The following is a 14,861-nucleotide window of genomic DNA, read 5'->3' as shown; positions in this document are numbered from 1 at the left end:
ACAACTTGTTCTATTACTACCACCTGTCTTCACAGACGGTTGACCACGAATATGCTTAGATTTTGCAAATATTTGACCACCAATTAATGGATTTTCGTTTAGAAAGGATTTTGCTCATTTCTAGGCTCCAACTTGGATGAAAAGGAAAAAGTGGATGTTGACCCTTCTATTTCAGTGTGCGCCCAACTTCAGTCATTGTTTACTTTAAATTTTTAAGTAAATAATGATATGTTAAATTTTAAATTTCATAAACCTAAATTAAATTAATTATGGAGTTTTGAAAGTGGAATTTTATACCGCATTCGAATAAAATTATCTTATATTTCTTCGGTTCCTATAAGATTCAAAGTTTAAAATAATGCATTTTTTTTTATAATGTTTATTGTATTAATTATTTTTATATTAGAAATATTTTTTTAAAATAAAGAAATAAAATATATTAACAAATAATTAAAAAAATGGTATATTAATGACAAAAATAATTTTAAAAAAATAGAAAATTTAAGGAAAATTTATTGTTATTAATTAAATTAATATTTTTTTAGTAGGAAAAAACATTTTAATTGATGTAAGAGTATAAGCCATACCCTTAGTTACAAAGTCTTAGTACATCATGAATGAATTAATAACAAGTACTGTAACATACCCTTTCACACGGTTATGTATTACTTGATAGTGAAACATATTTTAATTGATAACCGCAGGTTCCTACCCAGCAAATTAAATATCCCTGTTACACAATAATTATGCCACCCAAATGAAAGTTTCTCGTGCTCGACCTTGTCCTTGAATTTTTGCATGATCATTGATTTCTGCTTTCCACCATCATAAGTGACCAGCTGCATTAAAGTTCTCATCTATCCCATTAAGGATGCTGAATTGTTTGTCATCCACTGAATATATGAAACAGAAAACGATGCATCAAAAGCTGATAACCAAGACCAACAATTAAAGAGAATGCTTCGAATAACATCCTCATAGTGAAATTGTTTGTCCTGAAAAATGCAGCTGTTTCTATTATTCCATAAATTCCATGTGATAGCACACCATAGGGTCTTCCATCTATCAGACAAATTTGGTTTCCCACTTGGTATTACATGTTGTTCAAAATGAACACATGCAGTGTTTGGTGACACAAAATCAATGTCTAACCTGCATGAAATAATTCCAAATGCGACTTGATTTTTTTACAGCTGAACATAATATGTTTTGTTGATTCTTCCAGTTCATTACAAAATGGGCACTTAGAATTCCAATTTTTTTAATCTTATAAATTAGACAATTGAATCTTATTTATAAAAATGGAGGGAGCAACAAATATCATACGAATTAGGAATGCATATAATTAAATACGAAATAAACAACTGCATTTACTTATTTTAAAGACAAGGTCATTGTAAAAGAATTTCATCTGAATTTGTATGTGTTGAGTGAATGACTTGAAAAGAAGAAGAAAGAAACACAATTGTGATGCTTTACTTGTTTGAAAAATCCTTTCAAAAAGAAACTTGTTTGAAAAAGTAGAGAAGAAAAATTGTGTTCAAACATGTACTACTTTCCCCCCCTTTTTTTAATTATATTATTTTCTTAATTACAAATAGAACAATGCTTAAAGTCAAAAAATTATTTTCGTGAAGCTCATGCGAAAATTTTAAAAAATAAACTAAAACAAGTGGGTCTCGTTTTGTGAGTAATTTATATATTTTAATGAACAAGTGTATTCGATCCTTGGTGAACGGGATTCTAATCAATCAAAATAACAAAGCATTGTTTAAATTACAAAATCAAACTAATGTAATTTAATTGAATTTCATCGTCGGTTGCTCCATTTTAAAATTTTATAGAAAAAAACATGCATAATATAATAAGTAAAAAAATAGTCAGATAATACAGTTGACACTTGACAGTGAAACTAGTGGCCAAGTGGATGTAGGCACCACTCCATCATGAAAATTGAAATACTGGACTGTATCCTGTTTCTAGTTTGCCATAAAATTTTCTATAATTTTTACTTTTTATTCTTATTAAGAAAAAAATTATCTTAAAATAATTATTATTTTAATTTTTTAATATAATATTAATTATTTTTTCATCTATATCTCTTATAATATTAATAGTGAATAATAAACTTTATAAATAAATTAATGATAATTTCATATTAATTTTATAAAACCATTATTATCTATAATTTATTATATTATTATTTTTGTGTAAAACAACCTAAAATGAAAATTATTTTAGCAAGGAATGAGTATCTTTCTTTTTCGATTTACTAAATTGTTTTCTCCTACCAAATTATTTGTCAAAGTTAATTTCTTTGAAATGGGAAGTCATACTAAAACATCTTTTATGTATTTAAATTCCGAATTTTCAACTGTTGTCCTAACTTGACCAATATCAATTGAATGCAGAATGCATAATGGCAGCCAATCAGTCCTGTTTAACGAATAAAGATTTCATTTTCTTATATTTGCATTTAGTATGATATTGTAATTGTAATTTTAGGTGAAATAGATACAATAAAACATATTCAAAATTACTTATACAAAATCTGACTATAACACGTGATACATAATTATATATATTTTTATCCTTCTATTGTACAGGTTCTAGGAATCATAAAATGTGGGTTCATATGCTATTATTGTACAAGGGCCACCACATGCTTTATCTTTACGATATGGTTGGGCTTGTAAGTTACAGTTGGGCTTTTATTATCAATTGATTGGGTCCAGTCAGGTTGTGATTTGAAGTGCAACCGAATCATATGAAAATTACTTGTCGCAACAATGGAATGTAAAATTGCATTTTGGACTAGTGTTTTTGAAATGTAAAAAATGTCACTAATCCAAAATGTAAAATTTTCAAAAAATAAAAAAGGTACAGAAAGTAATTTTGAAGGTGCAAGAAGCAATGTTAAATCGGTCAAGTCCTAAATCACTAGGTTAATAGTGGAACCAATAAATAACTGATTACACTATATAACCTTAGCTCTTTTTAAAATTTTAAAATTTCATACTCTGCTTTTTAAAAAAAAAATCCATAAAATCATATCACAAATTAATATAATTCTACTCTAAAGCTGATTAATTTTATTATTATTTTGTTTATCATATTTCATATTTTGCTTTATTTAGTTCATTGTTACTATTATTATTTTGTTTATTATTTTATATTTTTTGATTATTTTTTTAATTTATGAATATGTTATCGTGCCAATTTTATCTAACAAAGGCTATCATCCACTCTTAAGAGTACTTGTTTATGCTTCATATATTTTGATTGAGTTAATGTATTATAAAATTATTAATTTTAAATTAAGATATACTATAAATATGATTTTTTTTCATAGAATTATTCTTTTGTGTCATATTAACTACTACTATTAAGGTTCCCGTGCAAAAATATGTGTTATATATATATATATATATATATATATATATATATATATATATATATATATATATATATATATATTAAAACATCAATAGATAAAAAAATGCAAAAGCAATGTTTGATTGTGTTTGTTTTTTCTTTGCTTCATATTGATCACATGAATGTAAAATCGCTTACAACATTATAATGATTATATGTTGAAATAAAAAACAGAAATAAGAGAAAATAAACTAGACTTCTTATGTTTTGATTAAATTAATATATATGATTGAAATAAGAACAAACATTATAACTTATAAATACGTTATCGTGCCAGTTTTATCTAAAAAAATGCCATAATGCACTCTTAAGAGTACGTGTTTAGGCTTCATATGTTTTGATGATCAAATTAATATATTGTTAAATTATTAATTTTTAAATTAAGATATACTATAAATATTATGTTCGTCGTATATATTCTAATATTGTGTGCGGGGCAAAGTGGTTACTAAACTCATAAAATACTCAAAGGATTTTAGGCAACAACAGTCAACCCAGTCTCCTTTATCCTTTTGTGTGATATTAACTATGAGCAGTGAGGATACAAGGGTGCGACAATTACCTTAAAAAATGTTAGATTATAGGAAAAGAATGGAATGGGGTGTTAGGGTTAGCTAAGAGATAGGAAGGGGTAAAGTATAGGGAATAAGGGTATTTAAGTCCATTTAAGGTCTGGGTTTTTAATTATAGGGTACACCAAAATAAAATGGGGTGCTCTAATGTTCTGTTATTGAAGTAAAAGGTACCGTCTTTTTCTTTTCTTGAAATAAATACCTATCAACAAAATAGATTATCTACAAGGCCTTAGGAAATTAACATGCCGAAGATAAAAACTTTGGGTAAACGTCACCAACTCTAAGCATATATGTTGTGAATTTCGTGTTAGGAAAATGTAAGAATGACAGCAAAAAGAAAGATTTTCAAACGTAGTCTTGTAGAAGCTTAAAATAGGTGCTGATATTAGAGAATTTTTCTTTATTTCTTTTTAGAAACATGTGGTCTATTTATGGTGCATGGGGTTTACTTAGTAAAACGCTTGAAGCCCACATGAATCCCTAGAATATATGCTTCATAAACCCGCATGGTTGGAATACTTAAGCATTGGACCCAAAAAATGAGAAATTTGCAGTGGATGTTTAGAAGAAAAAAAACGATACAATGAATGAAAATTTGTTGGGCCTAACTACTAAGCTTGAAGTTCCATTCGGCTGGTTTTACCAAAATATAATAATAATAATAATAAAAGACAAATGCACTTTAGCTGATTGTGAAGCATATTCAAATAATTTGAGTACTACTAGATACACAGGCGTTAAATATTTAAAGAGAAAACTTTATAATTAATAATAATCTTATTTAATTTGAGCATGATTCTCTCCCATAAAAATTATGATACATTAATAAAAAAAAAGTGGCCGGATGCTATCAAAGAGATTAATTCATATTTAACTACCAAAACCAAAATAATCTACGCATCACTATGGTCCATTTCCACCCAACAATCACCTTGTAAAATAAAAAGAAAAGGAGAAAAGGAGAATGATGCGTCACCAACTAGTTAACACCAATTAGTTAACACTTAGATATCAATAATTACACGTACAGTAATTACATTCTTTTATTCACTTTCTTTAGTGAAAGTTAGATATCAAGATTCAGCCCATGTATTTTTTTTATACATTATTAATTAACACTTTGGCCTCAATCCCGTCTATTATTTATGGTGTATGCGATCCTATGATTCTCATAGCTGATATTATTTTTCTTTCCCTTTCTATTCAGCGGTATCATCACCATTTATAGTCTAGGAGAATGTGAAATTAATTCTGCTTGATGCGTAATTTAATGGGAGGAAAAAAAAAAGTTAGTAGTATTAATTAATAAAGGGCCTGTTCTAGGGTTCTTCACCTAAAATTCACTGCTAATAAGAAAAAAACTATTAGTAAGCCAAGCCATGTTGAAGATATTTTTATTTAAATATCATTTTGAGGATACGGCAATCATTCTCTCTCACCCCACCGTTGATATCACCTTTTCTTCCTACAATGAAACTGATTAGACAGAAACCAAATACTAATCAATGAGTAACTTGGATTCTATGGAAAGAAAATTAAGAGAGAAGATGATGACGATGACGATGATGCTTATGTTAAACAAGATGGTAGTAGCATTGTTCGTTGCAGTGTGCGGGCCACACTTTTCCTTAATGATAGTTGGGGACTGGAGATAATAAAAACAACTTGGTGAGAGCAACAGGTAAATGAGGCATAAGCCACACACTATCCATCTTGAAGCAATTAGTGTGTGTGTGTGCAAGAGCAGGACCAAAAGCATCTAGCCCCTCAACTCACTGTGCTGCAACAGACACTTCTCTATCAAGCTATAGTTACTTTCAACTCTAATAATTAGATAAAAGATATCTCCAAGTAGTTTTCGTGAAATTAGATTCTTAAGCAAGCAAAAGCTTTTACCTAAATTATTCTTTGACAGCTTGCTATGATGTTACTAATTTGACATCTTTCTATGTCTAGATAATCCCACATGTTAAATATACATATTATTTTCACTTAAAAACTCTTGTGGTTGTAGCAAATAGTTTTAATTTTCTTAGCTTGTTAATGTTGTGCAATGGAATAGGGTGTTAAAATAAACATTACACACTCATCAGTTCCGGCATCAAAGGAATTCTGCTCAACAAGATAACTTTTTCTTTGTCCCTAAGGAGGTTTTGAATCACAAGCAAGATCACAAACACGCGAGAATCACTCACAAAATGAAGGCCCTTGTTGACTAATGTATGTGCTCCTTATTCCTTATTTTGGTGGAGCTGATTCTGACCTTTTTGTTGGTCTCATGGAATTCAACCAGAATGATCCTGTAATGATTTCATTCCATATGAGTTAATTATAAACCTTTATATATTGCAGGCCATGTGTCTTGAACAAATGAAAAAAAAATGAGCCCCAAAATCCAACCATATCCAAATATAATCATTCCACGTTGTATTTTGGTTGAATTTCTGCCTGCCTAGTGAAAATGTTGCTTGATTTCTACATGAGTATATCTAGTTTGTCAACACATGATCATCTTTTGTAATGCTCCATTGTTATAATGGTTGATGCTGACTTCATGCCTTTTATTATTCGACCAATACAAAGAATGTTAGACGTCTAGAAATTTAATCTAGAAAGAGGGGTCTTGTGAGCTTTGAAGGGTTAGGAATTTATTTCATGCTTCATATCATGGACTACTTTATCCCAGAAAAGCATTCATTTTCAGCCTTCAGGACCACTAATTAGTACGTGGGGTAGAGAGCAATCTCTATCTACTACGTTTATGGAATCCGCGCTTTATGTTTACCTCTGCAAAAGAAGCAGGATATTTGGATCTAACACTACACTAAAATCCCATTTAAGCAGAAGCTACCCCACATGGTAGCAATCAGCAATTGCCACAGGGAATGCACTGTTACATTTTCTGTCTTTTCTTTGGGGGTAGGGTATATACACTATATAGTCGGGTAAGAAGCTGAGCTAATGTCTTTTCTGTCTTTTCTTTAAATATGCAGTCAAAAGTTCAATCCTCAGTGGTTCACGTATATGAACAAATATTTGTTTGAAGTGGTCAAACCATTAAAAGAATCTTGATACCTCCATAAATAATTTAGTCAGAAGTTTGATCCTCGGATCAACGTATATGAATAAATATTTGTTTGAAGAGGTTAAATCCTTAAAGGAATTAGTTCTTGACTTTGGCAAGAAAATATACCTTTGTTTCCCCTATAAAAAAAAAAAACTACTTTTATTACCTCTCATTAATCAAGTCATAGTTGACTGTTACGGGAAATTGAGTGGTCAAACTGGGAAATTCTTATTGGCTGAAGAGAAAAAAAAAAAAAAAAAAAGGTGATGTTGAGAGATGACAAGTCTAGTTGGTTTGTGGTACCACAGAAAAGCACGTCAGTGTACATATATAGGGTGACAAGCCAAGCAGCTTGAAGCTTGATGAGTGAAACGGCTCACTCAGAGTGAGGGGGGTGATGAGCTTCTCTGACTGACTTAATAAGCTGAGAAAACTAGAGAAAGTTCATCAACCTTGTGATTTAGACAAGAATGTCTCATGGCCATGTGCAGCAATGCGCCCCACGTGGGATATGACATGCGTGTGGGTCTCTCTAACTTGGAAGTGTTTTTGTTTTCTTCTTTTCTTTGATAGTTTTGGCAAGATACAATATATACAGCACATCCATACTAGCATGTATAGCTTCCAAGTAAGGAAGGGAACCGTAAGAAAGAAAAGGAATATCAGCCTTAAAAGAAAGAAAAAGATCCAAATAATGTTAAATTAAAAGTATATTCATAATATAAGCAGATTTAATTCAATTGATTGAATAAGATGAATAAATATTATAAATTCTTTAGCATGTATTCGATTCTTACCTATTAAAAGAAAAGTACATGCATAATTCATTTATATTTATTGCAAGCTGAGCTATAAGGAAGCAGTAGTACTGTACCTTTTTTCTTTAGGTATATCTTTGACATGTACACGTCCTTGAGAATTATGAGATCCTCTAACGTACTGGGGTCTGGGGATGAGCTGTGTTTGTTAGGCAAGTAGCTGGCTTTGTAATGACCCTCCTGAGACATCCTCTCATAAATCACGTGTCCCTTTCTCTTTTCTAGATAGCTTTCTTTTTTCTAAATTTCATTTGAAATTTTGACTCATGATTTATGAGATGAACTTGAAACATATTTGCCCATTGGTTGTAAGCTGAGAAACAGACTAGATTGTATATATATATATATATATATATATATATGATTTTCAATCACTCTTTCCCAACTGTCTATGTGCCAATATTCCTTAAGACTTGTCACTTTTGACTTATTCAACTCCCCCCCTCTACTTTTTATGTTCCTCAGAAAAAGATGATGATTGTAAACTACAGATCTTTGTGTAGCTGTTCAAGGGAACCTTTTTTATTCTCTTTTTTTTTTCTTATTAACAAATGTTAGTTTTTTAATTTTATTATAAATATTAGTAGGAGAATTTAATCCTGCAATCTCTCACTCCTCCTTTCACCTTTCTCCAACCACTTAATCAATCTTATTCTCCACTTTTATGATTCTCATATTTTAACTTAATTTTTCCCCCTTATTCTCCCTAGGCAATTAGGTTGTTGGTGTACATTGTGTTATGTTCATATACCTTTAGGTAACCTTTTTCTTTGTGCACAGCTTTTCGGCAATGTGAGCTGAGTCCTAAAAGTGATCTGATAGAAGAGAAAAAAAGGAGATCTGGTGGTGATCGAAGTTCTACTTTTAGCTATTTACTATGTCTGGGGGTGATGCCAAGTGTACCATCATAGGTATTGAAGTTCTGTTTCGTTTGAAAATATGTGAAATCTAAACCATTGAATTCCACAGCCCCACCAGAAATGGCAAATAGGCAAGAAAAGTTTCCAAGGCCATGTTAAGTAACAACATGTCAAATTTATAGTCTCTTTATGGCCAACCCAACTAAAAAAAAGTTAAGTCAATTCAAAGGTATGTGAAGAATTATCAATGTTATCTACTTCCAAAAATAATGCTTCTTGGACCCCATACACAACCGTTGAGAAAAGAAAATACAGTACTTTGTAGTGGCACTACTATTTTATTTATAACTTGCCCCCATGTGTGTGTGTATATATATATATATATATATATATATATAAATACAAAACGTATTTGCTAACAGGAGCATAACAAAAGCAAGTGTTGCAAGAAGATAAACTATAAAATGCAACATTTCTGACCATTTTAAAGCGAGTTGATCTCACATTTAAATCAATGATGGAATAGAATCTGAAATATTTGCCCATCTTCCGACAGGGAAAATGTTTATTTAACCAAAACGTTTAAAATACGTTGCTGCAAAATTCATAATCTTACCATGATATGGGGATATTAATTACAAAATTTCCTTTCTGTATTTTGATTCCTATTAATTAAGTCACCTGTTTCATCATTTCCTTGTTGCTTTTGCATTTGTAATGGAAATGTATACCATGTACTAAGGAAAAGATAGTGAGTTTCTATTGGGTTATATTTGATTTGAATTGAAATGATGTGTTTTTCTTCAAAAATAACCTTAGCTCATATAAGGCTTCTTTTCATATATATGTTGCACATATGATGAGGTTCTATTGGGTCTTATTTGATTTGAATTGAAATGATCGGTTTTTCTTCATGAATAGCCTTAGTTCATATAAGGTATCCTTCCCTCCCATTTCTGTGTAAACGAACAGTTGTCATTATTTACCTTTAATGTGCGTGTATGTATTACTAGAGGCCAGAATATATAATACATAATATACAATAATAAACATTAGCAAGTAAGATACTATAAGAACAATTTGATTATATATTATGCAGAAATGACAAGTCAGAAAAGCCAGGTGTTGAATTCTATCTCAAATTCAATTGGCATTAAGACAAGTTGTTTGATATTAATCCTAAGAATTGACACAGGGATGCCTTCATAGATGTTTGCTTGAACACGCTAGGCCTGTTAAAATAAGCAATACACTTAATTAGATGTTACAATGTTAGATTTTTTTTATCTTTAAAATTAATTGACAAGTGAAGTGTAATATGTAAGTTGCACACATTTTCTTGGGTAGTCTATATATGTATGCTTTCCAACAGCATGCATGCATCAGCATCTGCATCAACATAAATAATAAACAAATACTACTACAAGTTCAAAGGCAGAAGTTGTTATTCATGTGCCTCCATGATCAAGTGGCTATGGATCGCCGCACCATAGCTTGCTCATTACCCAAGAAAAAGATGCCCCACTGTATATGACTTCTGAAGCAGGGACCCACCCCACCCGCCACCCAATAACAATGAGCCTGTTCCCCAAACCCAAACCCTCGAGGTTCTACCTATTTAGCCCCTGCTGTGCTCCTACTTAAATTATATTGCCACATCTACATATTCACATTACCTATACAATTATCTTAATGTAATTGGCTCTGAATATTAGGATAAAGTAGTTTAGAGAGATATATAAGCTGAATTAGATGGTTAAGGATGAATGAAAGAAAGGAAAAATCGCAAGTTTAATTTATCTGTTAATAAAAATTAATATTTTAATAATTAACATTTGTTAATAAAAAATAAAAAAAAATAACTTTATCACTTCTTGTATTCTTTTATTTTGGTACCGTCCTTAGCTTAATCAGATAGGAACTGTATTTTGCAGCTCAAGACATATCTAACTCTGAATTGGCAACTTAATTTGTTTAAGTGGCATGCATTTTCCCCCATGATTGAAGACATATCTAACTCTGAATCGGTAACTTTGTTTAAGTGGCATGATGATTGAAGACATATCTAACTCTGAATTGGTAACTTTGTTTAAGTGGCATGCATTTTCCCCCCATGATTCCACATATACTATAGGCAACTAAATTGTTGGCATAAATATCTAACCAAACTTAGCTAAGCATGCAAAGAAAGAAAGAAAGGAAGGATTTTAAGAGGATAACCCAAGAGGCAGAAATGTTTGAATTGGGGAATTTTGGGAGGCACAAGTGGTTAAATAGTTAACGTGGCGTTTTGTAGGCGCTGGGTCCGAAGTGTGGAGAAGAGATTTTGGGGCAGTGGGACAATGAAGTAATGAGGCACAACACAACAACACTGCATTATGTGCACAGGGGTGAGCTTCCCCTTATGGTAGAAAACAAAAAGAAGAAGTGGTGCCTCCCAAGTGTGAGTCTCTGGGTGCTGTCAGATGAAGGGTGGTGTGGAATATTCTACATATTGTTTTTATTAACAACAATTCTAATTATTTTATTCAAAGCTTAATTATATTTAATTTTTAAAAAATATTATTATGCAGAAATCAAATTTATATTTTTTTTCATAAATTTAATGTGTGTTGATAATTGAAATATACTTATTAAATGAGTAGTCTACATATTTTAACAAATAATGATGGATGTACACTTCATTTTATTTGAAACCCTAATACTAAAAGGTATATACATACATCAAATAAAAGCTTAAATGTAATAAATGATATATTGTAAAAAAAAAAAAAAAGGGTATATGTAATCAAAGGGTGTCCATATATATCATCGTTGATGTGTCGCATTCCCTTCCTACGACAAAAAAAGTAGAAGTAATAATCATACTACTTTCTATCTTCTTCACACACTCTCTAATCTCTAGTCTCTAGACTATACCAACCATGCATTACCCTTATGATCATTCCGTGTGTCCTCTCCCTCTCTCAGTGAGGCACACACGTATGATATGATACAAAACAAATGCACACATAACATAGCAATATAGCATAGCAGAAGGAACATGGACATTCGGTGAGGCGTGTAAGCGACAATAACAGTAAACCACACCAACTCAACACGACAAGGACAGATAGAAAGAGAAACAAGTTAAGTAAAATACTAAATAGTACTAATGTGGCCAATTGATGAGAGGATGTTTCATGTTTCCTTCCAACCATCTGTTTGTGAAAACGGGAGCGTCCTGTGCCAGGGTCCGGTCCGTTAATTGCGCACGCACCCATGTGTACTGTAAAGCCAACTTGGACAATATGGACACCACACCACCGTTTTAACCTTCCAACACGTATATCATATGACATGCTTAATACATAATTAATCTTATTTCTGGATCTATTTGTGCATATGAAAATATATGTTCACTGAATTGATACAATTTCAAATGATTCAAATTTAAATGTTGATTGTCTCTTGAATATAAAATAGATTATATTAAAAAATAAATACATATTCTAATGCGTTCAAGCGACTAGCTTCCAAAAACAAACAACTTCGTATCATCTATTAAAAACTTTTAAACTCCAGCGAGCCAATATCCTATCACATTATTATCCTCTATGTTCATCTATGTTCATGTAATCATGCATGATATTGGTGCATACTTATATAGCTCAATATATAATAGGAAACATCTATTAAAAGAGTTTAGTTCTTTAAATGAAGTTTCAATATTTTATGAAATTAGTTATTGATTCAGAGATATCCTGATTAAAAAAAAAAGGAACTTCCAAAATCTAGCCAACATCATGATCCAATTACTGAATAGTATCCTCAATGTTCATGTCATCATGCATGATATTGATATGGCTAGCTAGGTACCTATCTACTTCAATGTATAATAATTTTATTGTTATGACCTGGTGACAATAACGCCACATTCGGTGAACTTGAATGATTCATTAGCACTGTTACTAGGGGTGAGGTGAAACGGGAAATGGGAAACAAGATATGTGGTTGTGGTTTGGGGAGGCTTTGTTTGTTCATGGGTGTGACGTGAAACTAGATGGATATGGTTGGTTTGTTTGGGTGATTTTAATTAGCGAAACCAAAAGGCAATGGAGTGTTTGGGACGTTAAAAAAAATTAAAAATTTCAAAGCGCGTTTGGACATATGAGATGGAAGTTCCCCAAATTTAGGTTGGTGTTGCTTTTGCTGACGTTTTCTTTTTCCTGTCTAGCTGCTGGGGTCCACCCCAATTCTAGCAACCCAATCATCCCCGTCGTCGTTGGCTTTGCATGTACTAGAGCTATATACCTTTGGTTTTCACTTAGGGTGCTCCAAACTTATCCTCCCATTGAGAGAAATGAAAGAGAACTAAACAGAAGTGAAATGAAAAATAAAATGAGATAGATTTTATACTTTGACTTTAATTCAAAATTTCCATCTCAATTTATTGTTATTTCATTTTATTCAACCAAACACACATTAGTTTGGAGTGTAAATTCAATTAGGTGACGTGTTTGGTTGTCTTGGAAAATATGTTTATATATTAAAATTTTGCCTGGAAACAAAGTTTTGTAAAAACAAGACTTGAGTTCATTAGGAAATTGAGTTTACCTTATCAAATTTGCATATGGTCTAATAAATTACTTAACATCTTTAATTTATCAAAAAAAAATTAACTATCTAGTTAACTTTTTAGTTTTCAATTAACTTGTAAGTTAATTTTTTTCTAATATATCCATAGATTTAATTACAAGGAATATAATTTAATTTGGCTAAATAATATGTATGAATTGTTATAAATTTTTAGTCCCTAACCTTAATTCTTACGAATTAAAAAATTCAAAGGACAATCAACCAAAAAACACTAGTCGTGATACAAATATCAATATTCAATAAATGGAACGACAACAAAGTCCTTCACATATCATGTAAAAATTTGATACTCTATTGAACAAACACTTATTTAACAAGCAGGAAAACCAATTCACTTTGTGTTAGTGAGTCTTGCTTATCTGCAGAAACTAAAATCGTGCCATGGTATATTTAAAAGGGGAAATGGTCACTGAATTTTTATTCAAACTTAATTTTGGTCCCTATATTTTCAAATTGGTAAATTTAATTCTCTAACTTTTAAAAATATAATATATGAATTTAGTTCACTCTTACATTTAAACTCATTTAGTAATACCATCACAAAATTGAAAAAAAAGACCAAATTCACATATTTTTAGAAGCTAAAGGACTAAAGTCAACAATTTGAATTTATAGGAATCAAAATCAAATTTGACTTAAACTTCAAGAATTAAAAATACATTTTTCTCTATATTAAAAACTTAAATTATTCTTACTTTCACCTTTACATTTTGATGCTTTTATATCTTGATCATATATTTTTATAATGCCATAAATATAAAAATATTTATCGACTATACCAATGACTAAGATTTACTAATTGGCTATTTTTAATAGGCCTCTCATCTCATTTTTATTTTTCTTCATCTACAAAATTTAAACCTTAACTGTGATTAAGAATTTTGAACCCAACAAATCAATATATACTCTATTGTTTTTTATAAGTTGGAACGCATCAATTAAAATATGTAATTAATATCCAATAAACACAATATATTTATACTTGAATTTTGTGAAAGAAATTGGCATAAAGGTCGGGTTAATTATGTAATGAACGGGTGCTAATTAAACATTTCAGTACGTATTTTGTTGGGGACAAAGATTTTGATTGAGTATGATGCATGAAAAGTGACAATAAATCCAGTATGAAGTAACCCAATCTTGTCATGTGTTTAATAAAAAAGCAAATCTTGTAATTAAGAGACAGACAACAATGCCAATTTAAAGAAATTTTTTGATCAGGAAGGTGTGGTAGTGTCTATTGATCAAGACATGCACCTAGGTTCTCTTAGCTAGAGCTAAGATAGTGAATTTTGTATTGAAACCAGAGCAAGGTGGTTTCTGTTTTGGATACGAGGTGTGTCCCCATGTAAGGTTATGTTTTTCTTGTTTTATCCTTGTTTTCAATTGAAAAAGGAAACAAGGGATCAAGATACGAAACCAGACTGTTTGTGGTCAGGAAAAAGATCAAATTCTTAATTCTTAGCTA

Source organism: Glycine soja, chromosome 1 (assembly GCF_004193775.1).
Source record: "Glycine soja cultivar W05 chromosome 1, ASM419377v2, whole genome shotgun sequence".
Taxonomy (NCBI): Eukaryota; Viridiplantae; Streptophyta; class Magnoliopsida; order Fabales; family Fabaceae; genus Glycine; species Glycine soja.
The sequence above is the reverse complement of the archived record's forward strand: the minus strand, read 5'-3'. Positions refer to the sequence as shown.